This window comes from Bos indicus x Bos taurus, chromosome 22 (assembly GCF_003369695.1).
Source record: "Bos indicus x Bos taurus breed Angus x Brahman F1 hybrid chromosome 22, Bos_hybrid_MaternalHap_v2.0, whole genome shotgun sequence".
In the NCBI taxonomy this organism is placed as follows: Eukaryota; Metazoa; Chordata; class Mammalia; order Artiodactyla; family Bovidae; genus Bos; species Bos indicus x Bos taurus.
In genome coordinates, this window is record NC_040097.1 from 51,220,564 (window position 1) to 51,241,919 (window position 21,356).

The window sequence follows — 21,356 nt, forward strand, 5'->3', positions numbered from 1 at the left end:
AAACACAGGCACCCATTGAACAGATCCTTCTTGATCTTACCGGCTTAGAGCCTGGCTAGTATTAAACTGCCAACACTTCTGCAGACCCAGGTCTTCTAGATACTGAGAGAGACCTCAGTGTCTATCAACCTTACAGCTGTTTCCAGACACTACTGACAGCCTTCCAAGGCTCCCGGGAGCCGTCACTGGGCTACGCAAGGTGTGGGCGCAAGGTGACTGGGGCTTCACACATAAATATGGGAAGTACCTGGATGACAATGCTGAGTTGTCTGTATTTTTCAGTGAGTAAAGATGAAATTCAAGTGCCCTTGAAATTCATTTTGAAAACAATACAGCTTACAGAGAAGGATTCTAAGAAAAAGTACAAATGGGAGAAAGATCTTAGAGGGGTCCCAGGTCAAGACTATGTCAGGCAGAATTTTTTCTACTTCCAAATTTTCCCTAGAATCCCTGCCTGCAGCAAATGACCTTAACCATTTATGAAGATCCGTTTTCATGAAGATCATGCTTTTCTTTTTTGCTTTGCTTGAAATACAGCTTTTGTATTTCTTTAAATACATTGGTACTTTTACCTGATATAATGGCACAAATCCAGTTACTTGGTATAAATGAAAGACAGCACTATTACGATTTTAGTTTTCTTCACTTAAAAATTATAATAAATTTGACTTGTTGGGAGCAGAGGGCTGTGTAGTTCCATGAAGCTTAACACCTGTATATGTGTGTGTAATCACCACCACGACCAGGCTACAGAACAGTTTGATCACCCAAAACACTGCCTCATGCCTTCTCTTTCCAATCACACCCCCCAGCCCCGCCCCATGGATACAGCTCCTGCATTCACTGGTCTGTCCTCCTCTGTCACTATAATTGGATCATGTTGAGATGTTACAAAAATGGGGTTATAAAGTCTCTGATGCTTAGAGACCCGATTCATCCACTCAGCTTAACGCCCTTGAGATCCAGCCAGTCTGCTCCTTCTTGCAGTACTGCTGAGTGATATTCCATTCCATCGTATGGATGCACCATATTTTATCCAGTCACTTTCTGAAACACGTTTGGATTACTTCTGGTTTGGGACAATTATAAATAAAGCTCCTCTAGACCTTTATCTACATGTTTCTGTGTTTATAATTTTAACATCAAGTGCTCACCAATTTTTAAAATTTAAGCTTTTCTGGCTCCTTAGAATACCCAATCTTGTGAATTTGGGATTATTCTATCTCCATGGAGTTTAGATCCTATCCTGGAGACTCTTGGAACACACCCTCATGGGAAAACCTGCCTCTTCCCAAAACCATCTGAAACAAAGGCTCCTAACTGTTTCTGTCTAGTGGAATTTGTCATCCTCATCTCTTCTTTTAAGATGCTTAATGTTTTAAAAATAATTTTAAAATCAGGATAAATCAATTCTGAGATTTGTTTTGAAATTTTACAGTGTTCCTTTACTATTTCAGATTAGAGAACATCAGTCATACAAGTTCTACATTCTGATAAAAAGTTTTACGTTTCAGATCAGCGGTTCTCAAATGGTGGTCCGTGAGCCAGCAGCATGAGCATCAACTGGAAGCTTGTTAGAAATGCAAATACGCAGGGCCTCACGTCAGATCTGCTGAATCAGAAACTCTGGCACTGGGGTCCAGAGGTCTCTATTTGAAGAATCTCTCCAGGTGATTTCTGATGCTCATGTAGGTTTCAGAGGCACTGCTTTAGTGATCAACAAGCCTGTGCAGTACAGACAAGAATGCCACGGTCTGAGACTTCCTCTTGAGATGACATACTTACTCACTTACTCACAAGTACTTCCTTCTGTAGCAGGAGCCACTTAAAGATAAGATGGTTCATTGTGTTAAAAACATGAGTCCTAGATCACCCACTGACATTTACAAGACAGCTGGTGTAGTTCATTTTTGGTCACCGGGGGCAGAGCTCTGGAATCAAAACCTAAGTTGTGCAGAAATCCCTAACTCCTCAGTTGAAACAATAAACACATCATCTTACCTTCTCTTTCCGTCTTGTCATTTTATCAGTTCTGATGAGTAGAGAGCAGGGCAAATGCAAGTTTCCTCTCTTCCCTGGCTCTGTTCTGTAACCCTATCCTTAGTGGGATATTGTTCATCGGCAGTGAGATAAATGAATTCAGAAGGGAAATGAAGTGGAAAAGCAGCCAACTTAGGTCCCCTCATCACAGATCTCACAAAAATAGGGATTACTGTTTCTGTAATATAATAGGATTCCAAATTTATATATATATGTGTATATAATATATAATTTATTATGTTACAAAATTTAATATATATGCATCTATATAAACATATAAATCAATTATAGCATTTAATTACTAAAATTAAAGCATAAGTAACAAAGTGAACTGGTGGTTGCTTAGGTGTTTCCAGCTCTTTGCAATCCCATGTACTGTAGCCTCCAGGCTCCTCTGTTCATGGAACTTGCCAGGCACAAATACTCGAGTGGGTTGCCATTTCCTTCTCCAGAGGATCTTCCTGGCCCGGGGATTGAACCCTGGTCTCCTACATTGCAGGCAGATTCTTTACCATCTGAGCCACCAGGGAAGCCCCAAAAGTAAACATAATCCTTAAATACATCTGTACAAATATGTTAACAAACCCACTACCTTCAACAAATAGCTAATAAGTAGGGTTTATTAGACCTACTACACTAACTTTTATTTCGGGGAGGACTGAAACTGCTGTTAACCTTACCACTTCCTGTATCTGAACAACCGACCCCCAAAGGGTAACAGGATAAAGGGACCCCTTTGATCCTGTACATCTGCCAAAAACAACCGTCACCCTTTACGCAGACACATGAAAGCTCAGGAAGGGATGGATGAGCCTGTGTTCCAGGTGTCTAGGGCTGGCTTGCTAGAAGACAAACTGAGGCCAAACCATCCATGAAAAAAGCTCACACTGGCTCATTCCAACACAGGTTTTCCAGAAGATAATCTCAGGGGAAAAATACTAGTAGAACTGATCACTTCAATATTCGGAAACTGCAGAAGTGTGTGTTGGCCGGCAGACTTAAAGCAGGTTTATCTACCTGGTATCACTTCAGGCAGAACAAAGGACAGAACACAGAGGATAACTAAACCTTTTCCCAAGCTGACTGATGGATGGCTCAGAACACATATTTGAAGAACAAGGCAATATACCTGAACTATAAAGAATCACAAGTGTAGCATCAAACATGCATTTGAAAGCTCAAACCAGGACTTCCCTGGCAGTCCACAGAATTACGACTCCATGCTGCCAATGCTGGGGGCATGGGTTCAATCTCAGGCCGGGGAACTAACATCCCACATGCCACATGGCGGAAAAAGAAAGAAAGAAAAGCCCAAACCTCATGAATCCATGAGAAGAGAAAGTGGAAAGGCAATTTTTTTTTTCTTGAAACTCCACTTATCACTTTACTATCTTCAAAACCAGGATCTATTTACTAAAATGTTTTAATTAATATTTTGCTCCTTAACCAATTATCCTTGGGCATCTATTTATATTTAAGTATGAACCATTGGGTTTCCCAGGTGGCGCAGAGGTAAAGAATTCATTTGCCAATGCAGGAGATGCAGGAGACATGGTTTTGTACCCTGCAGGAAGATCCCCTGGAGAAGGAAATGGCAGCCCACTCCAGTATTCTTGTCTGGAGAATCCCATGGACAGAGGAGCCTGGTGAGCTACAGTCTGTGGGGTCGCAAAGACTAAGACGTGACTGAGCCACTGAGCAACCCACATACATGAACCATTGCATCTCTTACATCAATAACATGGTTTCAGATTGAGCTGGGTGGTGAGTAAAGATACAGGCTAGATGTGGTGTCGTTTTTTTTTCCCCCCACTATTCTTTTCCTTAACTGTGTGATATGTATCGTAAACATCTTATAAAAGCCAACACAAAAGAATCCCACCATCCACCAAAATAAATTTATCTTTTTTTTAGTCATCTGTGGACAGATGATATTTGTGACTCAAACTTTATAGCATTTTTATAACAGGTATTGATGTGTCACTTCATTACATGTGCTCATAGAGGTTTCAACGTTTTAATGAATTAATAGTCAGACCTTGCAGGAGGAAGTCAGAGAGAGACAACATTTCTCTTTTGTGGCAAATATTTCGCATGTGATCCTTCATGAAGGGAGTTTTGTTGCCAATTAAGAAAATGAACGTTCACAACAGTTAACTGACTTGATTAGGTCAGTGACAGGCGGGGACAGAATTCAAACTTAGGTCACCTTGACTTCAAACCTATTGCCTATCCATCACACCAGGAGAAACTGTCCCAATGACAGGTGAATTTATGAGCTAGGTGCTCATTCTTGCCCAGATGGCAGCCACAAGTACAGATTTGAGATACATAAAGTTCCACCCACTCTATACCAGGTCAGAAGTTAATTTTTATGCCCTTCTTTGTCATGGCTTCATATATACCTTTCCATTATCCATCTATATCCCGTTTCTTAATTCCTGATGCCTAGATTAGACAGAATTCTCTGTGTTCCACATGGCTATTGCATATCACAGTGTGAGTCTTATCACAAAAGAAAAAAAATAAAAGAATTAAATATACCTCTTTCTTTTCCCCTGCAACAGGAATCCCCAAGTATGATACAACAGAAGTATCCCATGCTGTGATCAAGAGCTGATGGGTGTGACATCATGTGGTCGTGCAAGTCCCTCTCTTTTACAAGAGAGGTAGTTCATAAATATATGATAACATTTATGATGGTTGGATGGCATCACCAACTTGATGGATGTGAGTTTGAACAAGCTCCAGGAGTTGGTGATGGACAGGGAAGCCTGGCATGCTGCAGTCCGTGGGGTCACAAAGAGTCAGACACGACCGAGTGACTGAACTGACTGAACATTTACACTGAAAAACAATGAAACAAAATCTTTCTCCAAAATAAAGGTTAAAAAAGGTAGAGGTGTGTGCTCAATGTCTGACTCTTTGAGACCCCATGGACTGTATCCCACCAGGCTTCTCTGTGCATGGAATTTTCCAGGCAAGAGTACTGGAGTAGGTTGCTGTTTTCTCCTCCAGGGGATCTTCCTGACCCTGGGATCGAACCCTCATCTCTTGTGTCTCTTGCACTGGCAGGCAGATTCTTTACCACTGCGCCACGTGAGAGGACTGTTTTCCAAAATAATAAAGCCACAAATAGCTTCTGATCAAAAATGATCCAAAGGTTAACCAACAAGGTCCTACTGAATAGCACCAGGAGCTCAGCTTACTGTTATGTGGCAGCCTGGATGGGAGGGGAGTTGGGGGGAAATGGATACATGTATATGCATGGATGAATCCTTCTGCTGCGCACCTGAAACTTTCAAAGCGTTGTTAATGTTACAGGCTCAACTCCAACATAAAGTTAAACGTTTCAAAAAAATGATCCAAAGGTAAATTCAGAATCAGTAGAATTATACTGACTTTTCGTCATCACTCTCACTGTGGCTTCAGCAAATGCCACAGGCAGGGCCACGGAAATCTTGTACCTCTATATGAAAAAGAAATTCTGCCTGAAGAAACACAGTAATACAGAGAGCAGATGGTGCTATCCACGTAAAATAACTCCTGCAAGGCCGAACGAATGCCGCTAATGACCTAATCAATACAAAAATAAGCACAGATTTCCTCCACAAATGGCTATTCAGTAGCTTCCCTAAAAACATAAAAAAAAAAAAAAAAATCGTTTCTCTTTCATTTAAAATTTCCTTGCTGTATTTATGTACTTCATCAAGAATACCCCAGAAGTTGACTTTCCCCCAACACATCTGGTCAGGTCACTGGGAAGACCACCTATCAATCTACTAGGAAGTACCGTCTACCAGTCGTTTCGAGTTCTCAGATCTGGGTCTGTCTCACTGCTGTGAAATTCATCACTGACAGTACACACCCTCTGATTCCTGCTTAAGCCCAAGGATCTGATGTATAAACAATGAAACAAGCGATATCTCCTCATCCTTTCTTAAAACATCCAAACCAATCTATTTCCACAGCCAGATCAAAACAATGAGGTAATGTTTTCTAGTGATTTTAGAAAAATCCATTTCAGAGCTCTCTTCTCTTGCTAGACTCATTGGGCGCATCTCTGATTATACACATGGCCTTCTGCTGGGTATAGCCATTGGTATTATCTGCAAAGTGTACAAATGTACAAATCCTAAGTCAACCACAGTATTATCTGAAATCAGCCCTGGTTCTTAAAGCCCCAAATGGCCCCAGAAGGATGCTAAGACTAAACTATGTCACTTTTAGACAAATACAGAAAAACCCCTAGTTAACATTCTTTGTAAAGCAGCATCGAGCCACAACCTTATCCCCTGTGAGATGCCATTAACAGAGAATGAAATATTGTGTGAAATTCTGTGTATATGTGGAATTCTAAACCACCCATGCCCACATCTCTTTTTCAAGATGCCTACCGTCCATCTAAGCTTCTAAAATGTCAAACCCTGCTGTCTGTGCAAAGGAGTATCTTCTAGAAAGCATCTGGATTTTAGAGGTTCCCAGATGGCCTTTCATCACCGAACCACTGGCTTGAAAGTGCATACCATGTACTGTATGAGTGGACTGAAACTGGAGTCCCTTTATGCATGAACAAGATACCCGAGGTAACTGCCATGTCAAGAAAACACGCTCAAGACTGGGAAGGGTCTCAAGGGGGTGCTTTTGTGTGTGTGTGTGAGGCCTATGGAATCAAGCAAAGATAGTGACAAGGACAAAGCAAACTGAAAATATGAGCCACCAGGGAATAAATGAATACTACGAATTGGAAAAGCACAGACACCATCTTTAATGCCTACAAGCCCATTTTAGAGATGAAGAAGCTGAGGTTTAGGAAAGCTTGAAAGACTTACTAGCAAGTTGCAGATGGGAATCTGAACCCAGCTCTGGGAACACATATTCTCTTAATTGCTTTACAATGTTGTGCTAGTTTCTGCTGTACAGTGAAGTAAATCAGCCGTGTGTATAGACAGATGGAGACACAGATATATATACACACACTCACACACACACACACATCCCCTCCCTCTTGGACCTCCCTGCCACCCTACCCCCATTCCACCCCCTAGGTCTTCACAGAGCACCGAGCTGAGCTCCTTGTGCTGTACAACAGCTTCCCACCAGCTATTTTACACACGTCAGTGTAAAGCTGTCACTCTTAACTATTCTATTCATGATAAGTTAGCTACGTGCTAGAAGAATGACAACCTTCTAATCATTTCACCCATTCTGTAGCATTAGTTCTTCCTTGAAAGGCTAAGAGAAGAAAGTATGACCAAAATTTATGGGCAATTCAATATGAAATTGATTCACAAATATTATACTCTCCCAAATCATTCAGTAATAGACACTGAATACTGGAAGAGATTTTAGAAATCATCTGGTGTAATTTTTATGCTTTATGGGTGACTTCTAAAAGTAAATTCTTTCTTAGTGTCTGAGGGCAAGAATTTTTCACATGGTGCAGGTCTTAGGACAATGTATCCAGATGTCCCTCTGCTTCCAAATACCTGAATCTTTAACTCTGTCTCAGCCAATGGAAAAAAATACATTCTTAAGAGAAATTATCCTTCAAGTAACTTACAGATCAAAGCTTTTCCTCCTAAAGTTTCCCAGAACCGTTTGTAATCCCATCTCCATCTCATCACAGGCATTATTTTTTAATCTACCAAGGATATTTATAATATTCTGAAACTATTTCAGTCTCCTTTTTCAAACACACAATGTAGAATATAACAACAAATTCAAAAAATCATTTGCTTTCAGAAAAACTTTCTTCTTAAATCTAAACAGATACGTTAGCTTGATCTGATATGAATTTGAACTCTGCAGTTCGTAACAATGATATTTGCATGAGTTGCTTGCAGCTCTAGGAACAGTGTAAATGTGTGATTTTTATAAATTCAACAAAGGAAACCAAATGGCTTATTCCAGTTCCATACACATTTGTCACAATCAGCTTGTCTTTCTCTTGTGAGAGAACTTCCCAATTCCTGCTTTCATGGTTTCAGTCTGTGCTCTATTACCATCAACAGAACTTTCCCCCATTAGCGCTGTTAATTCTTCCTTGTTTGCTTTCTGGAAACAATATGGTCTCCACTCTCGAGGTGTACTTTTTGTCAATTTCCTCAATGAAATTTATGGGTTAAAAATTGATTTTTCTGATTTGTCAAATTAATTCGTATTGTTTATCATCCAAGATATTCTCCATTTATCCATTTTGGAGTTTCCTTATGCTCTCATTCAATTCATTATTTAAAGGGTTCTAGTGCATGTCTCTCTCCTAAATGCCTACAAAATGCTACAGAGCAAATTTCCCAAATATTTAGCTTGAGACCTGACAAAAAATATTTATTTTCAATAAATATTTGAAAACGAAAAATGAACAAGTAAATGAGTGAGTATGACATCTGATGCAACAGACAGATCTTGCTGACTCTCACACAAGAACTCCGTCTCTTCCATTCAGCTCCCATGGAAAGTCCCCTACTTTGACACAGTGTGGTCCAGAAGATATTTTTCTGGTTTCCTGTTGAAAATGCCGGTTGTGGCAGACTCTCTTGCTTTCTACATCTTCCTAAAGCCTGCCATAGCCTCAAAGAAGACAGAATGTTCTCATCTTTCGAAATTAAGGTACCAGGTTTTGCTTTGTTTTGTCAAGTCAGAAAGGTATGCAGACGTTTCTTCCATCAGAACCACGCTCAGCATACCCTAAAACGTAGAGGTTAAATTAAGAAAGCAATTCACTCTACTCTTACTCAATCAGATCCCACCCTTTAGGACTAGACTGTTTGGAAAGAGAGGGGTAAGACCTGAATTCAGTTCTCTGGTCCCAAGCAGATTAACTGGTTTGCCAGTTGCTGCTGCTGCTGCTAAGTCACATCAGTCGTGTCTGACTCTGTGCGACCCCATAGACGGCAGCCCACTAGGCTCCCCCGTCCCTGGGATTCTCCAGGCAAGAACACGAGTGGGTTGCCATTTCCTTCTCCAATCATGAAAGTGAAAGGTGAAAGTGAAGTCGCTCAGTCGTGTCCAACTCTTAGTGACCTCATGGACTGCAGCCTACCAGGCTCCTCCATCCATGGGATTTTCCAGGCGAGAGTACTGGAGTGGGGTGCCATCGCCTTCTCCGGTTTGCCAGTTAACCCTCATCAATCTGTTCCCTGCTTTCATATAATAGGGAGGGTAGGGCAACTCTCCTTAAGGCAGGAAGAAAGGTTAAGGAAACCCAACTTTTCAGTATTCTCTTCATTCGTCCTCCCCTGCCTTCGTCCATCACTGCTACTTGCCCAGTTCTTCAGAGGAGTGAATTTCTTCCCCACACCCTGGATAACCTTCACCAACGTTAATCCCTCCAAAGGCACATCTCCAGTAAACAGGCATTATTTCCAGCTCTGTGTGTCAGCAATTGGGAAATTGTTTGTGCACTTGCCTCATCTTCTCTCCCAAGACCACATTAACTGAGTGTTAACTATGATTTCCTTTCACATAGATGGAAAAGTGATCTAGGTATTCGGTTTAAACGACTGATGTTTTAGGGACCTTGCTATCTCCATAAAAGCCTGAGTCACTGCTTGAGATCTAAAGGAGAAGCTTCTTTGTAAGAGCCAAAATCATTTCTAGTGAAGTTATAATTCTACATATAAGGGCATCTCTTTGTTCTCTTTTTCAGAAAGATGAATGTCAGATCCACTTAGGCTGAAACTTTTACGGGAAAAACACAGTTAAAACTTTACTTAGAGCTGATTTTAATCCTGAAAAATAGAAGCCATCAACAATATAAAGGTCAATTTTTAATTCCACAAGCCTATTAAATAGCTGACATGTGCAAACAAGAACAGCTAAGGACAGTGAAAAAAAAACACACTGGGAGATACACACAGGGCTTGTTTCATGGCACTTGATTGCTGTTTGTAGTTATTGTCTTTTTATTTTTTCCAAATTAAAGGTTTATGGCACCACTTCATCCAGGGGGTCTATTGGTGCCATTTTCCCCAAGCACGTTCGTTCACTTCCTGTCTCTGTGTCACATTTTAGTAATTCTAATATTTCCAGCATTTTCTTTATCATGATATTTGTTATAAAAGTGATCTGTGATCAGTGATCTTTGATGCAACTCTTCTAAAAAGATGCTTGACAACTTGCTGAAGGCTCAGATGAGGGTTGTTAAGTCTCTTTTAGTAATAAAACATTTAAGATTTACATTGGTTTTTTTAAAGACAGGATACAACTGCACACTGGGAACCAAAAAAATTTCATGTGACATGCTTTATTGCAATGGTAGCTTTATTGAGGTGGTCTGGAAATGAACCCCCAATATCACTGAGGTTTGCCTGTACCTGTATACTTTTGAGATAAATTCATTTTTTGCTTAATGCCAAATGGATAGCATTTAAGCATATATATTATGCTGATTCTAGAACATACATATACACACTATATATATATATATATATACACACCTACATACTATATTAGTGTAGATACATATATGTGCGTGTGTGTGTGTGTGTGTATATATATATATATATATATATATATATAGTATATATAATACATATTGGGTTGGCCAAAATTTTCATTTGGAATATCTTACAGAAAAATTCAAACTTTTTGGCCAACGCAATATATATATAGAGATATAGATATATATATATATATATAATGCTGTATATACTCTCTGCTGCTGCTGCTAAGTCCCTTCAGTTGCGTCTGACTCAGTGGGACCACATAGATGGCAGCCCACCAGGCTTCCCCATCCCTGGGATCCTCCAGGCAGGAACACTGGAGTGGGTTGCCATTTCCTTCTTCAATGCGTGAAAGTGAAAAGTGAAAGTCAGGTCGCTCAGTTGCGTCCGACTTCGTAGCGACCCCATGGACTGCAGCCTACCAGGCTCCTCCATCCATGGGATTTTCTAGGCAAGAATACTGGAGTGGCTTCCCATTGCCTTCTCCGATATACTCTCTGCTGCTGCTGCTGCTAAGTCGCTTCAGTCGTGTCCAACTCTGTGCGACCCCATAGACGGCAGCCCACCAGGCTCCCTTGTCCCTGGGATTCTCCAGGCAAGAACACTGGAGTGGGTTGCCATTTCCTTGTCCAATGAGTGAAAGTGAAAAGTGAAAGTGAAGTCGATCAGTCCTGTCCGACTTTTCGCGACCCCATGGACTGTAGCCTACCAGGCTCCTCTGTCCATGGGATTTTCCAGGCAAGAGTACTGGGGTGGGTTGCCATTGCTTTCTCCGATATACTCTCTAACCTTTCCTAATTTTTTGTTCTAGCACTTATTAGAATATTGAAGGTTTATAAATGGATTCTCAGGTACCTTCTGAGAAATTTCATTGGAACATTTTTCTGATGGTACTATTTCTCTGAACAGTGTGTGTGTGTGTGTGTTCAGTTGTGTCTGACTCTGTGACCCTTTGTACTAGAGTCTACCAGGCTCCTCTGTCCATGGGATTCTCCAGGCAAGAATGCTAGAATGGGTTGCCATTTCCTTATCCAGGGGATCTTCCTGACCCAGGAATAGAACCTGCATCTTCTGTGTCTCCTGCATTGGCAGGTGGGTTCTTTACCACTGTGCCACTAGGGAAGTCCCCTCAGAAGAATGGCTGATATTTAATTATGATTTTTAAAAAGTGTGGTTGTCTGATGAATTAACTGCTTTGCACAGCTCAGCCTCTCTACGGAACACCTTTCATGGTTCTCCATTTTCTGATGGGGACCAACTGATTAAAACCCAATTATGACAGACATCACCCTCTGACCATTTTCATGTAAGGGCTGAAATGATTCATTTCAGCAACATTAACTGAAGATACTTTAGAGTCTGAGGCCATTATCAGCGGCGCACTCCGAACAGCTTTCTCAAGGCTTGGAGACAGGAAACCAAAGCCGCCAGAGGGGGCGCCAGAGAGCCCAGCAGCAAGCCCACTGCTCTGCTTGCCTTAACTTCCGAGAGGATGCTGGGAAATGTTTCCACCTCCCCTGCCACCCCAGAGTTGCTGCTCCTGGTCGCACTCCTCAGCGGAGGATGCAAGGTAACTCCTTCCTGGATCCATTTCAGTTCCTTCGCATTCAATAATGACCTGGCTCTTCGGCCACCCCTTTTGGATGGTGAAAATTACTCAATTAAAAAGTTTTAGAGAAGTCTTCTCCTTTCACTTTCCAGACAACTCTCAGTGGGTCCATCTCTGCCCCTAGAGACTGACAGGAGAGAATGACCTTACTAAGCATTCCTATCCTCATACAAGGCCCACCTCCTAGGTTAGTTACTACCTCTGCTTGGCTGTTGATATTTTCTAGACTCACAGAAAATATTGCGCCTAGAAAAATCTCTCTCTAGGCACAGACAGAGTAAGCTAGTTTCCAATTTCAACCAGTAAAAATGGTTACAGATTGGAAACAGAAAAGAGATGTACTCTAAATTACTAAAACACAGACACACAAAATGTTTAAAAGGAAGTTTTTCTCATTCCATGTAATCAGGTTAAATCTCTCTAACATTTTTTATATGAAAAGGTGATGATTTCCTTTTAGTGAATAATACCAAGGTACCAGGGACTTTGTTTCTGCTTCAGTCTTGCCAAGCAGGCCTCAGGTGTCCCATATGCTACATGAAACACTGAAGCAAGGAGGAATGAACGAAATCGCTATGGTCACATGATGGGCATTTGTTTGTGACTGAACTGGTGTTACTACAGTCTTGAGGAAACTAGGAAGCAGAGAGGGGTTGAGAGTCTTGGCTGTGGACACATTTTTTCAGTTATTTACTTAGACCCAGAAGGTAAACCCTAGGACGGGTTGCTCAGGTGGTAAATTGCGTATTTACAGAGCTAAGCTTTGGAGAAGTGAGATTTAGGTGCACCACCACATTTAGACTTTGTTTTCCGGACCTTTTCTTTTAATCCAGATTTTTCACGTTTCTCTGATCTGCAGAATCCCATGGAGGCCCGTATCTCAGTGGTACAGTCCGTCATCATGAGCACACAGCAATTCCCCGCCTGCTCTCTGATGAGTTCCAGCATCCTCTAGCCCACACCTCTCCTTTAATTTTAACCTGATAAGGGATCCAAAGCTCCTCTGAGTTCAAAAGGTCTCCTTATCTATAGCTTCCTGCATCATATCTGACAAATCATGCAGACGTTGCGATCATTATCATTGTGAAATGATATCCCTCTTGGACAGATATTTACATCCATGTCTTACGATATGAATACATTTTTCACATATAAACTCTCTTAACTAAATACACTCTCCCACCTCTTCATGCTGAAAAAAAAAAAACAACACTAAAAACAAAGCCACATGTAGTTCCAGATGAAGTTGATAATTATAATAGTAATTAAAAATGAAGGAGTCCAGTTGTTAAGGGTGCTTCACGGAGCTTAAGCAGATAGCAACAGCATGGACTCACATCATGATGGCATGCTGTATCATTTCATCTCTCCCAAACTCTACCCATGATTATGTGGAAATTTCAGGGTTAGAGAAAGATTTTAATCTTCACAAAGGAAATATGAAATAAATGCTGAACGAAGTTAAATAAGCACCGAAGTGAAAATAAAAAGACAAACCATTAATACCAACTAGTTGGTTCCAGTGGGATTTCTAAATTCGTCTTTAGTGCCATGCCATTTGTTTGATAATTTCCTAAAATTCTTACAGTGCTAGTATATCTAAGTAAATTTAAAATAAATATAAAGCTGTATAACTTAAAATTGTTAGTGCCATTATTCCCATAAGCCGGATAAAAGAAATAGGATCACAGATATGACTGCAATGTCCTGACCATGAATGAATTTGGCAGAGTTCAATAGCAATTTCAACATAACTGTGTGCTTCGTTGACTTAAAAGAGTGGTCATCTGAGTATAAACCTTAATCTTCTTTCTCTAAAAAAATAAATGCTATATTTATAACAAAAAGATCTTTTGACACTCATTTTTAAAAATTGCATTTTAAAGAATCGAGTGTTTGAAGCCTGTAAACAATGCTGAAGTCTTGATTCTGTCACATATTCACATGGCATCTACTTATTTTCTAACAGCTCTTTGATGATTAAATTAAGTCAGATGACAGCAGCCCTGGGATTTCCATCAGAGTGGTATACATATTAACCAGCAAAATGCTAAGAAAAACCTGCCAATGAAGAGTGTGGATATTTTCTTAACAATAAATATTAGAACTTCATGTGGGGATTTTAGCTGGTGGCTTTAGAAAGGTATAAAAAAACTGCAAAATTAACACAATAGCTTTTTATTTGCCCATTGAGTTTATGAGCAAGAAAAAGTCAAACAGTTATGCATAATCCCTGAATTTCAGAGAGTTGCCATGCCCCTCCTTCATTCTCTGCCGACCCATGGCTGGATTTTTCTATGTGATGGTGATGAAATCACCTGAAAGCAACTCAGACGACGGAACAATCAGATGACAGCTGGGCCTTCTAATTTCCATGTCAAGGCATATCATATTTGAACTTGGAAGATCGTAAAACTTTTAGAAATTGATGTTCCTTTGTTTTCTGAAGATGTGGAAACAGTTTACCTCAATTATTGGTGCTGATTTTCCATTGCAACCAGATCAAATTATGTCAACATGCATTTTTAGTTTTCCCTTTAAGGTATGATGCTGTGGATTAGATGGTCCTAAAGTGAGTATTGGATCTTGACAACTGGAAGAAAATCTGCAAAATATGTGAGATCATTCCTCTGGTTTGCATTTCCCTAGAGATGATCCTCACTCTGATCACGTTTAGTGCATGATAAAGAAGCAACTGACAATAAAGGAAATGTAAAAGAATGTGTATCCATTATTAAAAATTCCAGCACTACATCCATCCATCTTAGGTTGAAAAGTCACAGAGTTCTTTTGGAAGTCTTTATCACAAACACTGATTTCCTATCTTGTGTGGGTCCTTCCTATCAGGAGGTTGATCTGGGTTTATTTAGGTAGATTAGCTTTGTGAATATGTCGCAGTGAAAAAAACTTGCAGAAAAAAAAGACTGTATATTACATTAAGTGATTCTGCATAGAATCACATGCTGCGTAACCACAGAAATCTCTACAAAATTTGCCTAAATATTTGAAATAAAATGTGACGCAGTTGTTTTCCTGTTAAAAATCTTAAATCCTTCCCTTCAACTGAAACCGAATTTCATTTTTACTTATATTAAAACCAATGTTACTATTCACAGAAGTGAAGTTGTCAACAAAATCTTAATATTTTGTGTGTTATCCACAACACATTTTTAATGTAAGAATTGCACCATTTTAAAATGGTGTGAAATGTAATAAATTGATTAAAGGCCTGTTTCTTAAAGGGCTAATCACTAGTGGGACCCTCTTTCCTTTACCTGAAGAAAATGAAATATTTTCTGCTGCTAGATAAAAGAAACAATTGTAACATATTAATACTTTAAAAATGTTGTAAGAACTTATGACTGAGGGAGAATTATGACCTTGTACCTTGAGTGAGATAATTCTGGGTGAATTCTTTGGCCTTTAAATAAGTCACAGATGCAATTTTATCCTAATAGATATCACTTGGTCACAGAACTTTAAAAAATCTCATATAACCTTTGGCATGGACATTGTATATTAGGTAGGGGTTATAAAAAACTGCCAGGAGAAATTTTCTCAAGAAAAGTATGTAGAGGAATTTAAAATATTGATCTACTGTGGCTGCAGACCATGGTTACCAGTCCTTCCACCTGCCGATGTGAAGATCGCTGCTGGCGGCAAGGGAAGAGCATAACATGATGCTAAGGACTCAGTTTGAAGGTAGAGTCAGTTTGGTGTATTGCAAGTCAGTTCCTTTTGTTTTTTCAATTTCTCCTCCATTGTCCCGATGGAATGATTTCAATACATGTTTTGTTTTACCTGCGCAGCTATTTCCCAGGGCACAGATACCTCCCAGTAATTTTAGAGAAAGGTGCCTTCAAAATGCTAGATGGGCATTTCATGACTTACAAAAACACAATATCACCAGATTACAGAGGATTCTGAAACCACAAGCTAACACTGCTGCCAAACATTAAAAACTGCAGAGTAAACTTGAAACTCTGTCTCAAGGACTTGATTTTTGATCAAGCAGATGATACTAATGTATGCAGTTTAAATACTGTGTATCTCAGCTCCCATTTCATCCTCATAGAAATGAAAGGGCTGTGATGTAAATACAAATAATACATAACTTTGAACATCCAGACCCAAGTTTAATCCAAGATGAGCAAAATTAATTTAGATTATAAGACTCTGATCTACTGAAAAAATCAATTTATTAGCACTTGGCATAAATATATATTAAATGAAACCAACCTCGGAAGCAAAGATAGCCTGAGAAAAACAAATCCAGTCACAGATAAGTCTTGTTAATGTTCTTTTTCTACCTTCAACAGTCCTTCAGCAGTGACTTCTATAACTGTTTGAAATCATTAAGCATATTTAACTTTCAATGTTAGAATGAAAAATAAAAGAAAGAAAGCAAAGTCAGAAATGTAAACACTCTGGAAGCACCGATTTAAAAAAAAAAAAAATGAAGGTCGTTTGCCTAAAGAGAGGAAGTACGGATAAGATAAGTTCATCATCACTGACTTAAAATATGTTCAGAACTTCGCTGGTGACATAAGGCATTTTTGAGGAAGCCAATTCTTTTCCTGATTAGAGATTCACAAATTTCTCAACATGCACCACTGTGGGGAACCAGTTAGGACCATGCCAGTACTTACCATTTGAAGAGATGGCTTTCAGTGTCCACATCACCTTTAAGCCCCAGATTCTTTCCTAACCTTGTCATGAAGCAGATCTGAATTAAACTAACGTATATACAAAGGGTTCATTTGCGATTTTCAAGCTTACGGACTTCAAACTATCTCCCCATAGTAATGAGGATTTTCAGTCCTATCCACTTCTGGCTATATGGTATATTGTGTCTTCACCGGCTGACTCACTCCACACTCCACTCATGCAGTTTATCATGATCTTGTGCACAGATATAATCCACATTGAATTCAGATGAGAATGCCCATTGCCTAGAGAATCTGGAGAAAAGTAGCAGCACTGTGGTTCAAATAATATTTCTCCGGTAAGAGAAATACTATAATCAATGTAGATTACTTTCTCTCTCTCAAAGTAGAAGGTGGAAAACAGAAGCAACTGCAGCAAATTATACTAACTCTCTGCAATGTATTTTTCTTTTTTTTGGGGGGGGGGGTTTACTTCTTGTAAAAATTGACAAGATTCAGGACAACTTTGGACACTGTTCTAACAGCTTCATTTAATAAAAATTATGACTCATTTCTCCACTTAATACAAACGTCTCACTTTCTCTTGTGTTTATTACTTTTGAAACAACCTAGGCATTTTTCTAATTAGCTTTACTCTGCACAAAGAAATAACCCGACTGCAGTACTTTGTTAATGTGAAAGTGAACGACAGGGACCTTTCTGATTGAACATTCTCACTTCCTACCTCAAGACAGGCGTTCTGCACATATGCAAATAACTGCAGACAGATGGCTTTGTATATCTTACGCACTATAACATTAAGACATGTCCCCCCTCATTATAAAATCCTGAAAATTACCAGCGCTGCCTCTGCCATCTACATTTAAGAAATAGTTAACCTTTGGTAACATCATCTGTTGTGCTTATCTCAAAGTAAGGGGGGAAAACAGCTTAAATATTCTACCAAGTTCAGCCAAAACTTCCTACTTCACTTCATTGTCACAATACTTGGTCTAGACTCCACATTTATAAAAGAAAACGAAAAGCAAATTCACAAGGCAGAGCTTCAGGTCATCAGCCTATCTTAGAAGGATTTAGTTATTTTATGCCCGGAACATTTTACAAGCTCCAAACCGTTCCCCAGTACAATATTTTAGGAAGGTGAAATTACTTCTGCACGTCTTACCACCCAAGTACCTGACAGTTTGGATTAAAAATAGTATATACACAGCAACTCCCTGGTTACTATTTCCCTGAAGTTTTAAGGCACTCAAATTATTGAATCTTCTTTCTAAGAATTACTGGAGAGGTTGATGAAAACACATATCAAACTATTCACAGGTAATTCTCCCACTAAAATCAACTGGCCTCTGTCAGTGCGATTCATTAGGACTAATGAAAATTACCATCTCCTGTAGCCAGTCTGTACCTTTCCAGACATCCTTCCCCAGGATCCATCACCATGCCCAGCTCTGCCTTCCATCCTGCTCCTTGTAGTGCTGAGTGAGGCACTCACTCCTTCATTAAATAGCATTAAAAATAGACCGCACAGAACTCCCCAGTGGAGCATGCTCTAATGGGGCTAGTGCCACAGTTCTCAAGGTAACCACACTCAGCTGGTATCCAAGAAGGAAAGTCACTGGGAGACCAGCAATTTACTAATTTAATAGCGCAGTGCACCCAAACCTATCTCAGTCTGAGCTGAACACTGTAAAAGAGAAATCAGCATGTAGTGAAATGAAGTCACAGAGAAGCTCAAGGTGCATTTCTGGAGTGTGTAAGTTTCTTTAAATACACCTCTCTGAAAAAGTACTCTGCTGAATAGACATTCATCCAAAGCAACTTATTTCAAGAATTTATTGGACAATATTAATCACAAGCACTGAGGATAAGTTAAGACATCTCTGTAGAGCAGTCTGAATGTCTTAAAACTGTATTTAAAGCAGATTACTTGAGACCAAGTGATAGTATTAATAAGCAAGGGTAGTAACTGCCTTTTGCAAGGAGGAACTGTATTCCTTAAAGAATATTCTAAACTCCCTCTCTGGAGCCTTGAAAAACATTCTGTTCAAGAGACAAAGTATAAGAATGTTATTAGAAAGGAAATTCAGGATCAAACACACATACATACCTTAGAAATCCATGTCAACCTGAGATGAGGGCAAATGTTATTATCTCCCATGCGATCCTTATTGGGAAAAAGCAGAGGCAATCACTGCCAAGATAACCAGACTATTCGGCTACATGGCTAGAGCTCTAGGCTTCCAAACGACTGCCCTCTGCGAAAATGACATTGCCTAAAACCTTACGAAGACATGTAAGCCCCGTGGTGACAAAACCCGAGCAGTAGCTGCATTTATTTTAAAGTGGCAAAGGTTTCCTAACTTTTACCAAATGAAAAGTGATTTCCTGTCAGCTCCGTTTCTCCGTTTTCTCAAAACAATCACAGCCATTTTGGTCACCAAAGTGGATGAAGAAGAGGAGGTGGGGATCATTTGGATTTCTTCAGTATTTGAGTGAAATCTTGTCCACATTCAGCCTAAACTTTGGAGATCGTCATCTTTATTTGGGGAGGCTGAAGTGTCATACCAACAGACTTGAAAAAAGTCAAATTAAAATGGGTATCTGCACTCCAAACACAATCTCGTGAAAGTGATTCTTACCAGCCTTCCATCCCTCTAACTTTCAATTCTTTCTTTGTCTTTCCAGCCCAGATTCTGTGCTTGCCTGTATCTTCAGGATACTGAACTGACAGCAACCACATCCACTCCAGCCCCATTTCCATGCATGAACACCCAGAGAATCCATTTCTCTTCCTAGGAAACTTTCTATACACCTGTCTCATTCAACTACCACTGCATCTACAACCCTGAGGCAGAAGATGTTAAATTTGGAGTTTGCAATGATACAGAATTCAGATACATAAAAATGAGACTGAACATCTTTCCTCTAAACCCTGGGGGAGCCAGGATCTCAAGTCCTCTGAGGGCAACAAACATATGACAACTTTCTGCCCCTTGCATAGCTCTCTTCCAAAAGAAATATGCACATTCCCAACTTTCTACAGAGAAGCCTTTAAAGATCAACTGTATACTTCTCTGATGAAGAGACCTGCTCTTTTCCATTCTCTTCCTGCTTTTCATTTTTGCCTCATTCTGGGGAGGGGGGAGTCTACCCCTCCTCCGACAAAGCATGAAAACACAATACATACATAACAACAGCTTTCTACAAACAGGAAGGAGAGACCTAGACTTAAAGACAACTCGAAAGAAAAGCACAGATGCAAGGCAGGAAGGAAGAGAAAAAAAAAAAGAAAGAAACGACAAAAGGCGTGCAATGTTCACGTCGGAAGACCTTAAAATTATTTTACCTTGACCGAAAAGTGGACGTCCCCCCAGCGTCTCTGTTCCTTGATTGATTTTGGTTTGTGGCTTTTATTAGTATTATTGTTTCTCACGGATGACTTGGCTGTATTTGTTTGCTTTGGCTTATTATTGTTATTATTTTGGGTCGATTTATTTAACTGCTAATAAAAGGAGCCTTCTGCGGCGTCGGCGGGGCTCCCGGCAGGGCTGCGGCACCCAGGGCTGCGGCCACAGCAGCGGCTTCGGCCGGTGACCCCGAGGTCCCTGCGGCTCCCCGCTGCTCAGATGCGCTCGGGGGGCGCTGCCGCCGCCTTCTCGGCCCTGGCTGCGGAGAGGGAGCGAGCTCCCGCCTCCTGGCTGCCAGTCCGTTCCGGGCACGTCTGTCTGTCTGGCCGTCTGTCCCTCAGTCCGGCAGCCCACCGCGGGCCTCCCGCCGTCCCGCGATCCGCTCTTCGAGCTGCCCCTCGCGGCGGTCCCTCCGCGCCTCTTGGTCCCACTAGCGAGGGGACCTTCTCCCGGTCTTCTGCACCCGCATCTCTCTCGTTCTGCCACTCCGCGCCCCCGGCCGCTTCCCTCGGACAGAGGAGGGCGTCTGCAGGGAGGGCGCGCGAGGCTGCTGCTCCCTCTCCCTCCTCTGTCTGCGTCCCCTGCCTCTCCCTCCCTCTCTCTGCGTGCCGGTCTCCGCGCCTCCAGTTGTCTAACTGCTCCCACCTGTCCGTCGCTCTGTCACTCTCAGTCCCTCCCTGAGCCAGCCAGCTTCGGGCGTCCCTGGGTCCCGCGCGCCCAGCTCCCCGCCTCCGCGCGCCCCTGCCCTCCCACGCGCCCGGCTCCTCCCCGTAGCCCCGGCCGTGTCCGGTCCCCGCCCGGGCTGGCGGCAGAGTGCGGGTGGCATGTGGCGTGGCAGCTGCTCAGCCGGCAGACTCCAGCCTCTGACCCGCCACACCCGGGAGATGGCCGCGGTCGGGCGCCTGCGGGGGCCGGGCCTCGGCCACCAGGCGCAGCCGGAGTTGGTCGAGCCGGAGCGCGGGCACCTGCCCGGTGTGCCCGGAGCGCGTGGTGGTGCCATCCGTCCCCTGGCTGGTCTACTCCACCGGCCCCCGGGCTAGAGACAAAGCGCCCGAGCCACGAACGGCGCGTGAACATCATTCATCAGAGAGAAAACTGGCACGTTGCCCCCTGCCCCTCCACCATGCGTCCCCGCTCTCGGCCAGCGCGCATCCCTCCCCGCCCCGGGCCAGAGCCCCAAGTA

The 21,356-nt window shown here is 41.5% G+C and overlaps 1 protein-coding gene across 10 annotated transcripts in view; it reads right to left on the bottom strand.

Annotated features, from left to right (window-relative positions):
* Positions 1–21,356, bottom strand: part of ARPP21 (cAMP regulated phosphoprotein 21) — a 164,240-nt gene that overhangs the window by 142,638 nt on the left and 246 nt on the right. For 2 of the 10 annotated variants that reach the window (XM_027523904.1, XM_027523892.1), the window contains exon 1: positions 20,113–20,788. The exons of 1 other annotated variant lie outside the window; for it this stretch is intronic. The gene's annotated coding sequence lies outside the window, so the exon portion shown is untranslated. Of the gene's footprint in view, positions 1–16,745; positions 18,080–18,148; positions 18,382–18,873; positions 19,639–20,112; positions 20,867–21,356 lie in introns of those variants that run through there. 7 more of the 10 variants (XM_027523909.1, XM_027523899.1, XM_027523913.1 and 4 more) reach the window with 7 other exon arrangements.